Source organism: Bos grunniens, chromosome 15 (genome assembly GCF_055505025.1).
Source record: "Bos grunniens cultivar Pamir isolate PY7600 chromosome 15, Bosgru_T2T1.0, whole genome shotgun sequence".
NCBI classification, from domain to species: domain Eukaryota; kingdom Metazoa; phylum Chordata; class Mammalia; order Artiodactyla; family Bovidae; genus Bos; species Bos grunniens.
This window is the reverse complement of record NC_141179.1, coordinates 79,480,164-79,491,437: the sequence shown is the minus strand read 5'-3', so window position 1 is coordinate 79,491,437 and position 11,274 is coordinate 79,480,164. Positions and strand designations below refer to the sequence as shown.

The 11,274-nt window shown below is 38.4% G+C and overlaps 1 pseudogene; it reads right to left on the bottom strand.

The window, feature by feature from the left end:
• Positions 1–3,922: 3,922 nt before the first annotated feature.
• Positions 3,923–4,863, bottom strand: LOC147358633 (olfactory receptor 9G19-like; annotated as a pseudogene).
• Between the last annotated feature and the right edge of the window lie 6,411 nt (positions 4,864–11,274).

The window sequence follows — 11,274 nt, the reverse complement described above, 5'->3', positions numbered from 1 at the left end:
CAATGGACATGGATTTGAGCAAACTCCGGGAGACAGGAGAGGACCTGGGAGTCTGGAGTGCTGCAGTCCATGGGGTGACTTACAGAGTCAGTCAGTGACTGGACAACAACTGCAATCTTCTCCTTTTGCTTAAGTTTATTGTTCCTCTTTCTTCACCAGAATGTAACAACACAGGTCAGAAAGACTTTTCTGTTTTGTTTATTGCTGTATTCCAAAGTATAGAACAGTTCCTAGCATGTAATTGGCACTTAATAAATTCTTCTAAAATTAATTAATGAGTAATTACCTTTATAATTTAAAGACGTCTCCTTTCTAACCTTGCTCAAACTCCCCAGGACACATCTTCCCTCAAGTGGTCAGTGTATTATGTCACTAATGAAAAGGAAGAGTAAATAAAGAGAAGATTCATAACCACCAAGATGGACTAAAATAATTTCTGAATTGGAGATAAATTGCAATTTAAAAATGAATAAAATAAGCAACAAAGAAAACGTCAGAGCCAGTCCTGTTGAGCCTCCCATATAAAAGGACTTCATATGTTGTGTGATCCCTGAAGCACCTCTGTCCCTTTCTCCCTTCACTGGAGCACTTAAAATTTGAGGGAAGAATGCATCCTTCTAGCACCAGAAAATAAGGACCAAGAAGGAAAATATCACACACTAGCTGTTTGAACAGCACAGCATTCTCAGAACCACTAGAGTCAAAAAAGCATGTCTTTTTTTGCCTCTTATTTTCTCTACTATGTACATGGATATATGATGATCCACCATAACTACCAGACTGAATTAGAACTCTAAATGAGGGGCACATATAACATGAACGAAATTCAAGTTAGAAGACTGTGTGTGTGTGTGTGTGTGTGTGTGTGTGTGTGTGTGTGTGTTTGCATAAGAATGACCCTTTGAGAGCCAGGCCAGACTCTGTCTGAGGTCACAGAAAGCCAGAGCACTTAGCTGCCCCTAACCCTGGTTGCTTACTCTTGATCAGGAAGGACACTCCAGGAAGCAACACCCTCTTCCCTCTCCTCTGATGCTTTGGGGAGCTGTGTTAGATCTAATATAAGTGTTTCCTCAGTAGTCCACTGGGACCTCTTCCGCAGTTCATCCCAGAAATATGTGCCTCCTTCTCCAAAGACACAATTGGAGGTCATTTGGAGCATGGGGATAATGTATTAATTAGGATATGGTAAAATGAGGAGCGTTTCATTAAAAGTCCACTCTCAAAATGAATATGTCAAATGTAATCATACCTGTGTGTGACTGTGTGTGTGGGCTTCCCAGGTGGCGCTGGGGTAAAGAACCTGCCTGCCAATGCAGGAGACCTAGGAGAAGCAGTTTCAATCCCTGGGTTGGGAAGATTACCTGGAGAGGGGCATGGCAACCCACAGTATTCTTGCCTGGAGCACCACACGGACAGAGGAGCCTGGCAGGCTATGGTCCATTGGGTTGCAGAGTTGGACACGATTGAATTGACTAGGCACACACAGCATTTGCATGATTAAAAAAAAAAAAAAAACTCTCCAAATTGTACTAATTGGACTTTTATAGATATTCATAGTGTTTTTCCCTCTCCTATGTTTCACTATCTGTCCAGGCTACACTTCCTCATTCATTTCATTCATTCATCAGGAAACACTACCCATTCTTGGGGCCATGGCTTGAATTGCAACCCTCTAAAATTCATGTATTGAAGATGTAACCTCCAGTAAATTCAAATGTGACTGAATTTGGAGATAGAGCCTTTATAAAGGAAATTCAGTTAAAATGAGATGGTTAGAATGAACCATAATACAATCTGACTGGTATCTTTATAAAAACAAACAAAAATGGAAACAGGAAAAGAGATACCAGGGACGCTTTTGCATGCACACACACACACACACACACACACACACACACACAGAGAGAAATCCAAGCCAGGAGAAAGTAAGAAAGTGACCAAGTGCCAGCAAAGGAAAAAGACGTCAGAACAAACCAACCATGCTGGCTCATTGATCTTGGCCTTTCAGCCTCCAGAGTTGTGAGAAATATATTTCAATTGTTTATGACAGTCACTCTCTGGTATTTTGATATGGCAGCCCTGACAAACTCTAAATCCTCTCTTGGATGTAAAGCTTTTCAAATCTTTTTACCTCTCTAATTATCTATCTTTATCTCCTTCTCCATTTCTGTTTCATAGAGCAGCTCTTCTTTTGCCCTTCATTCTTTTGTTTCTTTGGGAAAATATTATTTTATTAGAAGCTTGCCATAACTCTAAATATAGTCGTTCTTTCCTATATATGCTGTCAAGGAAATCTTTGTATCACAGTAAGCAAAAATATGAAAATCAGAAAAGAAAAGCAAATTTATTTTGAATGGCATTTTACAGTAGATATTGTACTTATGAACTTTCAACTAGCACTAACTCATAACAAATGAATAAGTACCTCTGGAATCAAAAAATCTGTGTTTGTATTCTTTTATCTTATCTATGATTTATCTGATTGGAACCAAGAGATTTCATCTGTCTAGTCATGACAGTGATTGCATAACCAATACTATTATTCTATATTAGATTATAATGTTATACTTACAATTAATTAATAAGCTGTCAATTGTAATAAAAAAAAAAAAAAAAACTTCTCAGAATTCCAGTAATACTATAAACTCTGTTCTGAGCTAGCATGCCTAGTAGTTTTTCCAACTGCCACAGACTGATTTATTTAAAAAAATGTTCAAGAACACCAGTGCTGACTTAAAAAGACAATACAGGCTGGTATTTCTACATTATTCAGTGATTTTATCTTTTGCTTAATTTATTTATTTCTGAGACTTACAGACTGTTATCAATAAAAATACAATTAATTAATAAGCTGTCAATTGTAATTAAAAAAAAAAAAAAACTTCTCAGAATTCCAGTAATACTATAAACTCTGTTCTGAGCTAGCATGCCTAGTAGTTTTTCCAATTGCCACAGACTGATTTATTTAAAAAAATATTCAGGAACACCAGTGCTGACTTAAAAAGACAATACAGGCTGGTATTTCTACATTATTCAGTGATTTTATCTTTTGCTTAATTTATTTATTTCTGAGATTTACAGACTGTTATCAATAAAATAGAAACTAATCTGTAAAACACAAAACAAGCAAAAAAAAAAAAACCTCTCTGTTTACCAAGTTCAGTTCAGTTCAGTTCAGTCGCTCAATTGTGTCCAACTCTTTGCGACCCCATGAATCGCAGCATGCCAGGCCTCCCTGTCCATCACCAACTCCCAGAGTTCACTCAAACTCATGTCCATCAAGTCGGTGATGCCATCCAGCCATCTCATCCTCTGTCATCCCCTTCTCCTCCTGCCCCCAATCCCTCCCAGCATCAGAGTCTTTTCCAATGAGTCAACTCTTCGCATCAGGTGGCCAAAGTATTGGAGTTTCAGCTTCAGCATCAGTCCTTCCAATGAACACCCAGGACTGATCTACTTTAGAATGGACTGGTTGGATCTCCTTGCAGTCCAAGGGACTCTCAAGAGTCTTCTCCCTTGGCAAACCACTTCAGTATTTTTGCCTTGAGAACCCCATGAACAGTATGAAAAGGCAAAATGATAGGATATTGAAAGAGGAACTCTCCAGGTCGGTAGGTTCCCAATATGCTAGTGGAGATCAGTGGAGAAATAACTCCAGAAAGAATGAAGGGATGGAGCCAAAACAAAAACAATACCCAGTTGTGGATGTGACTGGTGATAGAAGCAAGGTCTGATGCTGTAAAGAGCAATATTGCATAGGAATCTGGAATGTTAGGTCCATGAATCAAGGCAAATTGGAAGTGGTCAAACAGGAGATGGCAAGAGTGAACGTCGACATTCTAGGAATCAGCAGACTAAAATGGACTGGAATGGGTGAATTTAACTCAGATGACCATTATACTTACTGTTTACAAAGCCTTTGCTAAAGAAACTTTGCTCTATCTAACATTTTCCCCAAGGAATCTTTAACATCTTTATTTCTTAAGCTATAGATCAAGGGATTCAACAAGGGAATCACCACTGTGTAGAACACAGACACCACTTTATCCCTCTCCAGGGCATAGCTCATACTTGACCGGGAGTAAATGAAGAGAATTGACCCATAGTACAAGGTGACAGCTGTCAGGTGACAGCCACTGGTGGAGAAGGCCTTCAAGCGGCCTTGGGTGGAGTTGATCTTCAAGAGGGCAGCAATGATGAAGAAATAGGAGGCAAGGATAAGCACGGCAGGAGTGATGACGTTGGAGGCAAGTATGAAATACAGCAGAGCCTGGTAGCTTTCCTTCACATCACAGGCCAACTTGACAAGGGGGTGGGTGGGGCAGGTCACAGAAGAAATCATCAATGACGTTGTTCCTGCAGAAGCTCAAGGTAAATGTTTCACTGGTGATGATGGATGAGTTCACAAAGCCACTAAAGTAGGCAGCTGAAACAAGACTGGCACATAAATTTGGGGACATGGCCTGGGAGTAAAGCAACGGGTTAGAGATGGCCACATAGCGGTCATAAGCCATGGCAGCCAACAGGTAATGCTCACTGTAGGCCAGTCCAGCAGAGAAAAAGAACTGAGCTAAGCAGCCAGCAAAAGAGATGCGCTTGTCGTCAGAGATGCAGGTCATTAGGATTTGGGGGACATAGACGGAAGCATACCAGAGATCCAGGAACGAAAGATTCCCAATGAAGAAATACATGGCTGTATGGAGCCGAGAATCAGCACAGATCAGAGAAATCAGGGTGATGTTCCCTAAAAGACTGCTGATATATATGATGAGGAAGATATAAAAGAGAACTCTGTAACCACGAGTCTGTCGTAAATCCTAAAAGTATGAACTCCTTCACCGTGGTATAATTTTTTTCATCCATTGAGTCTGAGTTTTTTTTTTCATTCTTTTCTGTAAAAAAAATGATCAGTATGTCATGATTTAAGGTATTGATGTTATCAGCTTCCCCATTATATGTCATTTTAGATTGTTTAAATACTCAACTGATGCATATACCATGTTCATTAAAAAAAAAAAAATTGTTTATGCTGAACTGGAAATTATTCCTGTTAGAAAACTGTAAAATCTTTCTATGCTGCCTTGAAAGATCAAATTATGAACATAATATAGTATGTCACCATACATTTTTTTTCTAATCATTCTCCTTTTGAGAGATGGTGATTTATTCATCTTCTTTTCTGTTCGCAGCTAGAGTGATTGGGGAGCACGTGGAAGACATTAAAAAGGGAGTTTGCATTTGAGCTCTTAAATTCTTTTACTAGTGAATTACCTGAAGAAGCATACTTTTATTAGTCTAGCTACACTTTGGGATAACCTTGAAAGTGCATTTATGTAAATTTCTTTGAAGGTAATACTTATATTTTATTTAACTGTTTATCCATAAAACCAAGAACACAACTAAAAATAAAGTAAAACAACAATAATACAATGTATAACTAGAATAATACAACAGGTTTACTTAGATAATAGGAATTTGAGACCATATCTGTGTATGTATGACATTCAAATGCATGCTGAAAGGAAGTTAAAATATTGATCAATGGATAATTGTGTTCAAAACGTGGTTTAATTTCATATAGAAATAAAAATTAAAAACAAAAAAACTAAACTTAACAAACTGAATGATTTGGGGGAATGTGGTAGGTAGAATATGGCCCATTAAGATGTTCAAGTTCTTTTTCTTGAAGTTTAGTTGATTTACATTATTACATTAATTTCAGGTGTACAGCATAATGATTCAGCATTTTTACAGATTATACTCTATTAAAAGTTATTACAAGATACTTGCTATGATTCTCTGTGCTATACGTTGTATCTTTGTTGCTTATCTATTTTATACATAGTAATTTGTATCTCTTAATCCCATATTCCTAATTTGTCCCTTTACCTTGGTTTCCCCATTGGTATAACCACTAGTTTGTTTCTTGTAGCTGTAAGTCTATTTCTGTTTTGCATATATTTTCATTTGTATTTTTAAATTCTACAATGTGATGTCATACAGTATTTGTCTTTATCTTACTTCATTTAGTATTTTCTAGATTAATCTACATTGTTGTAAATGGCAGAATTTCATTAATTTTTGTAGCTCACAATATTCTGCTATGTACATACGTATATTACATCTTTACCCATTCATCTGTTGCTGGGCACTTGCATTGCTTCCATATCTTGTCTTTTGTAGATAGTGCTGCTGGGAACATTGGGATGCACGTATCTTTTCAAATTAGTGTTTTACTAATTGCTGGTACATGGGGATGTACTTTATGGGGAAAGGATAATTAAGTTAAAAATTAAGAATTTTGAAATAAGAAGGTTATCAGGGTGGGCCCTAAATCCAACCACAAATATCCTTATAGAAAGGAGGTAGAGAGGGATTTGACCACAGACCCCAGAGAAGGAACAATGTGACTAGAGAAGCAGAGTTCAGAGTGATACGAGCACAGGGAATGCCAGTAACCTCAGAAAGCCTAAGAGACAAGAAAGAGAAGCTCCACTAGAGCCTCGGGGTGGATTGTGCCTCTGTGGACACCCGGATTTTAACCTAGTGCCATTGAGTTCTGAGCTCCAGAACTATGAGAGAATAAATTCTTGCTGCTTTAGGCCACCCAGTTTATGATCACTTAATACATTAAATTATAGAATTCAACCTCTAATAGTCTTCTTTACTTCGAAAGTAGAAGCATTTCCACTACCAGCAATGGGGGAAGAACCATCTCGGCTTGTCTATGGTACAACTTGCAAGAAACATAACACCACATAGCACAATCGAAAAAGGGCTAAATTAGGATTTTCAGGGTTCTGAACAGGCATGGATATATTTCTACTATTAGAGTCAAGGCTTTCAAAACATCTTATACCCAAGAAAAAATAAAATATATATTTTTAGGTGATGAGTGTGTGTGTGTGTGTGCATGAGTGTGCATACTCAGTTGCATTTGACTCTTTGTGACCCCATTTACTGTGTAGTCTGCCAGGCTCCTCTGTCCATGGAATCTCCCAGGCAAGAATATTGGAATGGGTTGCCATTTCCTTCTCCAGAGGATCTTTCTGGCTCAGGGATGGAGCCTGCATATCTTACATTTCCTGCATTGGCAGGTGGGTTCTTTACCACTGCACCACCTGGGAAGATTTAGGTGATGGATTTAAGCTAAAAAATATAAATAATTGCTCTCTTGTAACTGTATCTTTTTGATGAATGGAATCCATAATTTTAATTAAAAATGTTAATGCTACATTTATTATCAAAGTAGAATTTATTCAGAATAAGCAAACGAGGATTGGAGTAAGTAATGTTTCAGTTCTCTTAGAATTTCAGGAGTGTTGGGAGCCACGATCCTTTTTAACAAAGCGTCTTCCTGGAAGCTGCTTAAGATCAAGAATCAAGAAATCTGGATTCTGATCTGAGTTGGTTGTTGCCATTTGAAATAAAATGATAACCTCTAAAGCTTTATATTCTCACCTACCTTCTCAATTCAATGAGACTTTAGTGAAAGTGTTAATCATTCAATCGTGTCCAACTCTTTGCAACCCCACAGACTATACCCTACCAGGCTCCTCTGTCCATGAAATTCTCCAGGCAAGAATACTGGTGTGAGTTGTCATACCCCTCTCCAGGGATCTTCCCAACCCAGGAATCAAACCTACGTCTTCTTCATTGCAGGCTGATTCTTTACCACTGACCTACCAGGGAAACCCTCATAATATATTACACAGTAGTCTTATATATATAAAGACACAAAAGAGAGATTTTTGAGGTACCCTTACTTGCCATTCATTATTAGACTTACAGCTGGTTGCATGCCTTGTTAGAAGGGACACTCAGAAACTTTCTTCCCACAGAATATCTCTCCTCATCTCTCATTATCAGGAGACTGATTTAAGAGATAGATGGTTTCGGGGGTGGTTATCCAAAAGAAGCTGAGGTCTTTGTGATCTCTCAGTCCTCTTCAAGGTTAATATGTTTGCAATCTGTGTCATTCAGTTTGATAATTTAATCAGGTACTTCTTGAGTTATAGTTATAATAGCACAATATGATCCCAAAGAAATGCCTAAATATATTCATCTATATCCATATTTTATACATAAATCTTAGATGTCAAAAAAGAAAAGTGAAAAATATATATAGAACTATAAGTATAGATGGATACATTATATACGGAAATAGATATAAATATAGACAAAGATATAGATATACGTAGAGCTAGATTGATAGACATATAAAATTTTGCTCTTTCTCTTAAAGAGATTCTATCTCATGAACTTCACAACATATAAAAAGAAACATTTCAAAGTCATGAAAATATTTCTATACTCTTACCAACATTAAGGAAGGATCAGCTTACTACAAGATAAAAGGAGACATTGGGCCATACAGTTGGCATGCAACTACTCAGGGTTTATGAGAATGAAACATCCATAGAGTATACATCTAATTATCTGTTTCACTGAAAAGAAAGAACAAGAATGAAGGAAAAGACAGTTGAAGGCATTTCAATCTGCCTGCAGTGTGGGAGACCAGGGTTTGATCCCTGGATCGGGAAGATGCCTTGGGTGTAGGGAGCCATGTTAGGCATTTCTGACAAAATGGAGGCATGGCCCCAGGCCCCATTCCTCTTCCCACAGGCACAGTCCTGGGATGAAGGAGTTAGGTCTTGTGATTCTGACTTTTTTTTTTTTCCTTTCTTGGGTTGAGTTGGCTGGAAAGAATGTTAAGGTGCTTATTGTTCTTGAGAGGAGCATGAGAAGGCACAAAGCCTTCTGCAGTTGTGCCCAGAGAATAATCCATAAAGTTAACCATTGACATTTGTTCAAGGATCTTTACAAAGAACGTTCCAGGATGAGCACGTAGGCTGCAGCTTGAAGCCACGGGAAGGATTGTTATCTGAGACCTGTTTGTGAGGGAAATGTTTATGGCAAAGAAAGTTTGCTGACTTTAGGGTTTAGGAATAGTTAAGAATAGTTAGAAGCTAAAAGTTTAAGGAATGTTGTAGTGTTAGCATATTTTACTATAGCTTGTAGGGATTAGGAATTTTAGAGATATTAATAGCTAGAAGCCTTTTTAGGAGATAGTGAGCTTAGGATACTAGAGGCAAGCAGGATTTAGAAAGATAAGAAATAAACTGAGGAATGTGGTATGCAGCCCAGACATAAGCATGAGTTATAATGTAATCACAAGTAAACAGGATTCTGAGAGAATCACTGAAGCAGGAACTCTGTTTGAAGTGCAACAATGAGACAATAAATCTGGGTGAGGGGGAACTGAAAATGTCAAACCTCTGATCCAATGCTTTTGTCAAAGTATAAAAGAGAACCTGAAGCTTGAAATAAACATGCAGTCCCGCGCCTTGAGTCAGAGGCCACATCATTCTCCGCCAACACCACTCATCTCTTCAGGCTGATTCCCTGGCTGCTGGAGCTGGACTCTGGCATCTGGGGAAGGAAATGGCAACCCATTCCAGTATTCTTGCCTGGAAAATCCCATGGATGGAGGAGCCTGGCAGGCTATAGTCAATGAGATTGCAGAGTCGAACACAACTGAGTGACTTCACTTCTTTCTTTCAGCTTTCTTCATCAATTATAACTATAGGAAAGAAAACCTTGCTGTATTTCATGAAGTGGAATTATATTATGATTTGATTATATTGTAAAGTGTTTTGTTTTTTTACCATATGGTGATTTACTGACCTTTTTTGCCTGGTCAATTCAATAAGATAGTTGCTTTGTGAATTATAAATTTCCTCATTTTCTCATTTGAATTTCAACTAAAGCCAAATTTTTTCAGATTACCTTAGAATCAAAAGTGCCTTCTATTCACTCCACAGGAATCCTGTTTCCAAAGGTAACAATACTGAGAGAAAATATAAGCCTGAGAATCCCTTTGGGATTTGCTTCTAAAAGCAAAGAACATGCCACGTGCTATCCTGGTGCCAAGTGACCAATTTTAATGCCAGTTATCTTTCTGGGATGAAGTAGGAAGAGAACTCTCACCATGAATATAATTGGCCCAGTTGATCCGTAAAACCCTTAAACTTTGTGACTTCTATGCCTGCATTTGTGATAAAAGAGAGTTTGGCAGAAAGGAATAGCCAAAGAATAGTCAGCATACAACCAATGCTCAAGAATAATTTGTAGTCCACAGTTCAGTCGGTTAAGAAACTGCCTGCAACGCAGGAGACCTGGATCCGGTTCCTGGGTTGGGAAGATCCCCTGGAGAAGGGCATGGCAACCCACTCTGGTATTCTTGCCTGGAGAATCCCATGGACAGAGGAGACTGGCAGGCTACAGTCCATGGGGTCGCAAGAGTCAGACATGACTTAGCAACTCAACCATCACCACAATGACAAAGGAAGTGATGGTTGGATGACATCACCAACTCAATGGACCCAAGTCTGAGCAAACTCCAGGAGATAGAGAAGGAAAGGGAAGCCTGGCTGCTGCAGTCCAAGGGGTTGCAAAGAGTCGCACACAAATTAGCTACTGAAGAACAATTACAATAATGAAATACAGACCATACAAAATCTTTCTTTGCTTCCAAGTACAAGAGATAATATCCAAGCAGAACTCAGAAGGAGAGTACAAGGACTACTCTGGGACACACCTGAAGAGCAGTGGGATTATGCAAATTTTCATGCAACACCTGGGAAGTTTGCCTGGAAGTTATACTAAGGGAGCTGAACACATGGTGAAGGAGGCTAGATATCTAGAAGAGGTTAAAAGCCTTGTTCCTTTCTGTTTTCACTCCCTGTGCCTGTCAGTGTCATCTTAGAAACGCTTCTTCATTTAATTAGCAATTGTATTAGAGTAGTTTTGCATTTGGTTACAGCTTGCAGCTTTTCCTACCTTGGTTGAAACAGCCTTAATTCAGCACCTCAGAGACATAAAACCTCAAATATGTGGATTCATGTCAGTGTATGGGAAAAACCACTACAGTATTGTAAAGTTTTGTAGTATTACAGTAATTTTACAGTATTGTAAAATTAGCCTCCAATTAAAATAAATAAATTAAAAAATAAAAATAAAAGACCACATGGGTCTCAAGATCTGCATGCCATTGTAAGGGTTCTTACATCTTCCTTGAGTTGGGAAGATCCCTGGAGAAGGGAATGGCAACCCATTTCAGTATTCTTGCATGGAGAATCCCTGGACAGGGGAGCCTGGCAGGCTACAGAACATGGAGACTGTTTGTTAGTCTTTGTCTAACAAAGTCATGACTGAGCACACACATGCACACTGTCTGTAGACATTCCAAATTAAAAAAAAAAAAAAAATCTT